The 7,822-nt window shown below is 45.4% G+C and overlaps 1 long non-coding RNA gene across 1 annotated transcript; it reads left to right on the top strand.

The window, feature by feature from the left end:
- The first annotated feature begins 5,630 nt into the window (after positions 1 to 5,630).
- On the top strand, positions 5,631 to 7,554 carry LOC122212137. Its single transcript, XR_006199025.1, has 2 exons — positions 5,631 to 6,143; positions 7,389 to 7,554. It is a non-coding gene; the product is annotated as an uncharacterized LOC122212137 (long non-coding RNA).
- The last annotated feature ends 268 nt before the right edge of the window (positions 7,555 to 7,822 follow it).

The raw sequence follows: 7,822 nt of genomic DNA, 5'->3' as shown, positions 1-7,822 counted from the left end.
ACGATGGAAATAGTAAATAAAGACGTAACAGTAGAAAGTTCCCCAGAGCTTTTTAATGTGGAATTTATTCTGTATAGAGTCCCTTTAAGAATTAATCACCAGAGAGAAAGGATCAGAAAATACCACTGCAAAGCTTTAAAGATCAAGAAGGCCTATAGGATGTAAATGAAAAGCAGCTGGGATCTTGTGACCCAAACAATAGGAGTGGGGGGAGTTGGGGAAGGATATAGGATTGTTACTTATGATGTCACGTATCTACAGTCCTATATCCTAATAAGAAAGAAGAGACACCTGCCCCCTGCATGACAAGGCTGTGTCATCCACCACCCTCCAGGTTATCCCACAGACCTGAGCCCATTAAATGAACAGTGAAATGCTCCATAGAATTAAATAGAAAGGATTGCAAATCGTGATATGTAAGAATAAAAATAATTTGGAAAGGTTTGTTGGTTTATTCCTCCTGTGAACATTTAAAGAGCCTCTACTGTCCCTAGGCACGGGGCTGGTTGCTAGAAACTTACTCTTCTAAGCCTTTTTTGCTTTATAAGGACAATTATTAAAATGCTATAGCACTGGTTTAAAACACAGAGTATAGGTCGTTGAGAGATAACAGAGATTCCAGAAAGAGACTCTAAAGAAGAAACATTAGAAAAAAAAATGAGACAAATGAAGTGTAAGGAACCGCGGGGAAGCACATAATTGTATGTTGTGATCTCCTAGAAGCTGCATGGAGGGAAATCGAGACCCGTGGTTTATACCACAGAACGTAGTAAATCTAGCAGGGTTCAAGAGACAATATTAAAAAAAAAAAATCTCATCCTTACTAACCTATGCAGGGAAGTTGATTTCTTCCCTGCTGGAACTGTAACATTTTCAGTAATAAGGATGACAGGTTAAGATCCACGCAGATTTAAAACTTCATGAGAAACAACAGAAGCCAGATATGAAAGAAATGAATGGGAAATGCATATCATAGATATGACAAAGAAGAGTGAATTCAGAAGGCATAAAAAGCCTACAGTGGTCAAGGGATGAAACCACATTGTCTATTGAACCCGAGGCTGGAGAATGTAAATAAATATCAAATACAATAATAAAGTGAGTGAGGAAGATAATCCATCTGACCTGTAAATAAAAAAAAAAAAAAAAGGAAGTGGGCACCTGGGTGGCTCAGTCGGTTAAGCATCCAACTCGATCTCGGCTCAGGTCATGATTTCATGATTCATGGGTTCGAGTCCTGCATCAGACTCTGCCCTGACAGCACGGAGCCTGCTTGGAATTGTCTCACCCTCTCTCTCTGCCCCTCCCCCACTCGCATGCTCTGTCTCTTTCTCTCTCTGGAAATAAATCATTAAACTGAAAAAAAAAGAAGAAGAAAGATAAAGCAACTGTGTGCTCCCATTTCACATCTATTAGCAAAAAACAACCTAAAATAATAAAACCCTGTGCTGGTGCAGCTCTCTGCAGACAGGAGTTTTCTCCTATCACCAGTGTCTGTGTTAATATTCTGGAGGACAGACCATGAATAAGTAACCCACACATGAGTATGAGTATATACTTTAAGGCATTTTGTTTCTCCTTCTTGGAGAGTCAAGGAAATTACTGTCTTTAGATTAAAATCTGTTTTTATACAGATGTTTATGGGAACATTGCTTACAACAGTGAAGGCCAAAATATTCACAAACTGGGGAGAGGTTAAGTAAGTGGAACCTCATCAGTGCAAAGGAATATTATAAAACCTTTGATCACAAATTGACAGTTACTGAAAAATGTGGAAAAAGTAGATACAAAAGTTTTAAGAGAAAAGCACAAAATGTAGGATCCATTGAACACAATGAATTACAAATTATATATATGTATGGAAAGTTACAGGAGACTCTAAGAACTGGTGATGTTTATGATGATAATAGAAGCCAGTTTTCAGGGCTCCTGGCTGGCTCCGGTGGTAAAGCATGCAACCTTTGACCTCGAGGTCGTGAGTTCAAGCCCCATCTTGGGTGTATGTGGAGCTCACTAAAAAAAAAAAAAAAAAAAAAAAAAAAAGGCCACCTCTCATTGACCCTTTATTTTTGCCATGCTCTGTGCTATGTCCTTAATGAATGTTGCCTCATTTAATCTTCTCAGCAGCATGTGCAGGAGGTATTCTCTCCGGTGAAATCTGATGCAAGCCAAGTTAAGTAACTTGCCCCGGGACACATAGTTAGTAAATTGCAACAGTGGGATTTGAACTCCAGAGTCCAAGCTAATACACTGCCTAATACAACCTCAGTTATTTCTTGAGATCTACATTCTACATGTTTTCTGAACTTTTTTTCATAGAGCAGCGCCCAGCTGCCTTGTTGTGGTGAACTTTGAGTGCGCTTCTCCGGAAAGGGCTCTCTGGAGCCTCACCTGGGAGGGGGCAGGGAATGTCTCAGTTGAAGGCCTAAAGAATTGTCATCAGAGGGAACCGCCCTCCTAACCTCCTGCAGCCCTTACAGTCAAGGTCTACACGGACGAACTGTTCTGCCCTCCCTCCTTCCAGATTGCTATATAAGACCCCAGCCCCACGGCTGTGGAATTATATGTGGGGTTCATTTCCCCGTGGCCACCTTTTCCACAGAGGTCACTTCTAGAAAGGGTGGGCTCCAGGGCACCTGGTGGCTCAGTCAGTTGAGCATCTGGCTCTTGATTTTGGCTCAGGTCACGATCCTGGGGTCATTGAGCCCTGTGTCGAGCTCTGCACTAAGTGTGGAGCCTGCTTGGGATTCTCTCTCCCTCCCTCTGGCCCTCTCCCCTGCTCCCCCAGGCACTTTCTCTCTCTCTTTAAAAAAAAATAAAAAAGGTGGGCTCCAAGTCATGCCTTTCCTTTAAAAAGATATTTACTTATTCATTCTTCTTTCGTTTTCAAACTTTTTTCTTTTTAAAATTTATTTTTATTTACGTTTTAGTTAGTTAACACAGTGCAATTTTGGTTTCAGGAGTAGAATTCAGTGGTTCATCACTTACATCCAACCCCAGTGCTGATCACAAGTGCCCTCCTTATTGACCATCCCCCATCTAGCCCATCCCGCAACCCATCTCCCTCCATCAAGCCTCAGTTTGTTCTCTGTGTTAAGAGTCTCTTGTGGTTTGTTTCCCTCTCTTCTCTTTATTTCCCCCCACGTCATGCCTTTCTAACTCACTTCTCTCTCACACCTTCTCTTTCCCAATTTAGCACCAACCTTCCTTAGAATGATTCCCAAAGCATTGTTTTATAATCAGGCTCTCTCTCTGAGTCAAATGTCTCCTTGAAGGGTCTTTGCCTATCCACCTCCCCTCCCGCATGCTTTCGTCACATTCCAACAGGCAGAAGAGAAGCATTTTTTTGAACACTTATTCATGGTTTCCTCGGAATAATATTCCGGTTGAGGCCAGGTGGCAAAAGAAGGCTGAGCTGTGGTGGAGACCGCCCAGGAGTGGTGAGCTGGCCAACCCCAGTGTCTGGGCAGCTCTGTGGTGCACACCAGCACTTCTGGGCCTCCTGCAAAAGCACCTGAAAGACTTGGTCATTGAGCCCTGTATGAAGCAGGGGCCCGGAAACTGAGGCCTGCCCCTTGTTTTAATACGGTCTGCTAGCTAAGAATCGAACATAAAGCCAAAGGGTATTTTTGTGTGCAACATGTGAAAATTATGTGAAATGCAAATTTTAAGTATCTCTAATACAGAAAGCTTCCTGGGAGCACGGCCACACCCATGTTGTACCCATTTGAGTTGTTACGACAGAGACCATATGGACTGCAAAGCCTAGAATGTCTACTCTTTGGCCCTTCACAGATTTGTCCACCCCTGGTTGAAAGGAATGTCTCTTCTCCTTAAAGGCTGCCCTACCGGACCTGCCAGTTCAAGCACCCACCTTTGTAGGGCGGCAGGAACCTGAGCTGCTGGGGAGTCACTGTGCCCCTGTTCTAAGCCCTCATGTACAGGTCTCCATGGAAATACTCTTGCCCTCTCTTGGACCTTACACAAAAGACCTCCTGTCGCCATAACCGCGGAGTTACATATGGCGTTTACTGTCCTGTGACCTCCTTTTTCATTCTAGGACCATGGAATGAGTCCCTGCAGAGGAAACACGACATTTGTGACCATACAGCCACTTACTTATCCGTGGTCCAGAGAAGAGGGCTGAGGGCGGGATGGAGAGGTGAAGGCTGTCTTCAGAGGGCTTAGATGTTGTCCCCCTGGTAGAAGCAGAATGTTTCTGGCATGTTCTCAGCACTAGAGATACGAACTTGGTCCGAGGAGAGCTGAATCAGAATCGTTAGGAGGCAGTAAGCCCACCTCCTTCATCACGAATGCTAGGTCCACTCACTGGGCTTGCCACACTGGACGGCCATTTTCTTTTCTGAATCTTCTCTCTCAACCTTTTTGTCCTTAGAACTCTCAAGAAGGAGTGTCACATTAAAAAAAAAAAAGTTTGGACCCACTCTCAGCCCAAAGAGTTTATCTTACTAAGTTGTCTCAGCAAGAGAAAAGAGAAGTACTATGACTCATTGTAATAAGGTAGATATTGTGACAAGAAAGATGTTAACATCTTAATGAAAGCCCTGAGGGGAAATTTGCATAACACAATCTCTTTGTTGCTTAAAAAAAGCCACTGATGCCTTATTAAAAAAAATCAAAACCCAATTTTGTTAAATATTCAGTCTGGGAATGATTTGGAATATTTCCTTTATCTCCTGGGTGTTTTTTTTTTCCCCTGACAGAATGACAGATGCTCTGGGTTGAAGGGGCCCATCTTCCCTCCGCCCACCTTCCTTGAGGGCCCTGTGGTGTGGTGGGCACACTGTCTTATTCCCTCTGGAGCCCCATGCTTTCAGAAGTCCTTTCAGGAAGAAGCAGAGGACAGAGACTGAAAACTCTGAGATTTCTATCAAAAGATGCCATTGTTCACGCCTCCCCCCATCCTTCCACTCACCCATGCCTTCAACTCCATTAAAAAATCTCAATTGGATTTGAGTCTCCTGGAATCTGTTTTTCATTTTGAAATTTGTCTGACATTTTTGGCAGATTGTTTCTTGAACGCACCCACTGATGGGGAGCTCACTCCCTCTTCAGGCAGGATAGGCTACATCCGGCTGGAATCTGCCTCCTATTAACCCCCCCTACTGTCCTAGCCGTCCCCCTTTGGGATTAACCAATGACCCAAATCCTCTGCTTTCTGGCAGCTCTTCACACAGTTGTAGACAACGATGTGTATGTTCTTCAGGTCCTGCAACAGCAATTTGTTTTTCAATCACATAGTAACATTAAAAAGGTGCACTGAGCCCCACCCCTTGGGCTGGTGTTTGGTGGCATCACAATGTCAATCTACTTTCCACCACGTCTCCATCCCTGGAAGCCAGGCGGTACTCTCTTCTTATGCTGATGCGCCTCCCACAGTTAAGAGGTGGGGGGGGGGGGGGGGTCACAACGGCATCACCCCTAGTGGTTAAGGCAACTTGCCACAGGGCAAAAGGTTTTAGCTGCAGTGGCATTGGTTGTTCTTTAAAAGAAGAGTTGAATTTGCACCCCATTGGGAGATATGGCAAGTTCTGCTTGTGTGTGTGTGTGTGTGTGTGTGTGTGTGCGCGCGCGCGCGTGTTGGGGGGGTGGAGAGGCGGGAGGTGGACTCTCCAGCTCCTTCTGACATCAGGCGCGATGGGAGGTCTGAAGGAGATGCTTCTATCCTCCGGGTATATCATACCAAAGAAGGGGATTTTATTGAATGCCAGGGGATAAGGAAAGCAAAGCACTGCAGGGACATTTGGTCAGTGGGGTCTCCATCGGATAAGAGTAGAAGGAGGAGTGGCCTCAATGAACCAAGTCAAGGTAATTGACTTGCCCAACGTCAGGAGGTCACTCGAGAGTGGGTGGTGAGCAGCCGTTTCCTCCCTTATTCCTTCCTCTAACCACACCCCCCACCCTGCAGTGCACGGATCCGGAGTGTGTTCTTCGCAGAGCACCAGCAGCAGCGATGGTAGCCTCACCCCCACGGGCAACTCAAATTGTTGCAGTGTTACCTGCCTTCCCCAGCGCCCTGCATCCTGGCCCGTGGCTGCAATCGCTATTCTTGGCGGAGACTCTAGTGGGGACAAGAAACAAACCAAACAAATGGCCAGCCCTTTCGTGGCCCAGTTTCCAAGGTAGGGCATCTATATTTAGCCCTTTCAGAGCGGGTCAGCTCTAGGGTGAGGCCCCTGCTCCTGAGGCTCAGACTGAGCCAGACCACAGAGGAGAGGTGAACTCCCAGCGGAATATTCTGGGCTTCGCTTGATTTCAAGCCAGCAGCCAGTCTCAAAGTGACTTTATGGATAAGGGGAAAAAGTTCTGCAAGAATCGTATCTGTTTTTCGCCTGTGTCATGGTCTGCCTTCGCTCACTCTGCCACCAAGAGGGTGCCAGCGTGGTGCTCAGACTCTGAGCCATACACCTCCCTTTCTGTCACCCTAGTTCGGGGGCACTGACAGTTATGAGTGACAAGTGTGGCTCTAGGGCCCTAAGGGGTGGCTCGACCTCAGGGGTCATTTGAGAAGAACGGACTCTGGGCGCTCAAAAGCAGAGCCTTCCAGATGTGAAGAGACATCTGGGCCACTTCCCTCTTTTTGTGGCGCCTCGTATATTAAAATAAAAGAAGCAATTACAAATGAGTTATAAAAATTGAGGAATATTGGAAATGCTTACCTTTTACAAATCAGAACTCTTTACAGAAAAAATGCAGTCTAATGTATTTTAATAGTCACAGAAACTAGATGTTCAGAATCATGCTGGACAGCGTTGTATGGTCCCAAACTTAAATTTGAGGTTGAACGATGATGTCTTCTTTCTTTAGTCCCATTATCTTTAGGACTGGATGCGTAACTTTATTTAGGGGAGAAGGTCAAAGGTCTAATTTGAGGCCACGGTGAATGTAGAAGCCATTTGACTCTGCTGTCCTCTTTGTCTCTTCTGAGCTCTTCCAGCTGTGTGATGTGGACCATTCATGTCTTCATCAGGGCAGAGGACATAACTTTGTGTTTTTGGCTTTTTTGATTTATTAAAGGTCTGCTTGTTTAAGATACATAAAGGTCAAACTATTCTTTCATGGTGGAGCCATCATGAAGCATGTTTAGGGGCAGGACAAAGATCCTGGTCATAGCACTTCCAAGATGGCACCCAATGATCTTTGCCCACACATCCTCCTATATTATATAGAGCTGACCTTGCAATCAATGAGATACTGTGGAAATGGGGGAGCATGACTCCCAAGGCTGGGTCAGCAAAGACATTGTGGCTTCTGCCTTGCTCCCTCTTGGGCTCCATGAGAACCCAGGTACTGTGTCCTGAAGACACGCAAGTAGCCCATGGAGAGGACCAAATGGGGAGGAACTGAGGCCTCCTACCCACAACTAGATTCAGTGAGCGTGCCATCTGGAAGTAGATCCTCTTGTTCCAGTTGAGCGTTCAGATGACAGCAGCCTCCTGAGACATCCTGAGCCAGAAGGACCCAGCGGAGCCACTTCCAGGTTCCTGACATTCAGAAACTGTGTGTGATAATAAATGTTTACAGTCGTTGTAAGTTGCTAAGTTTGGAAGTAATTTGTTATTCAGCAACAAATGACTGACATTGTCATATTATGTAACAAACGTAGGAAATAACTAACCTGGGTCACCCAGGTCACAGTCTGTAGTTATTCACCACCTTCTCCTTGCCTGGCCTGCTGTCTGAAATTCCTACGCTTCGGACACGTTCTCTACTGGACATAATTTTCAGGAGTGTCATCTTAAAAGGCCAAGAGCTCTGTACGAGTTCTCGTCTTAACCCTTAAACTGCAACGCGCTGACCC

Source organism: Panthera leo, chromosome F3 (genome assembly GCF_018350215.1).
Source record: "Panthera leo isolate Ple1 chromosome F3, P.leo_Ple1_pat1.1, whole genome shotgun sequence".
NCBI classification, from domain to species: Eukaryota; Metazoa; Chordata; class Mammalia; order Carnivora; family Felidae; genus Panthera; species Panthera leo.
The sequence above is the reverse complement of the archived record's forward strand: the minus strand, read 5'-3'. Positions and strand labels throughout refer to the sequence as shown.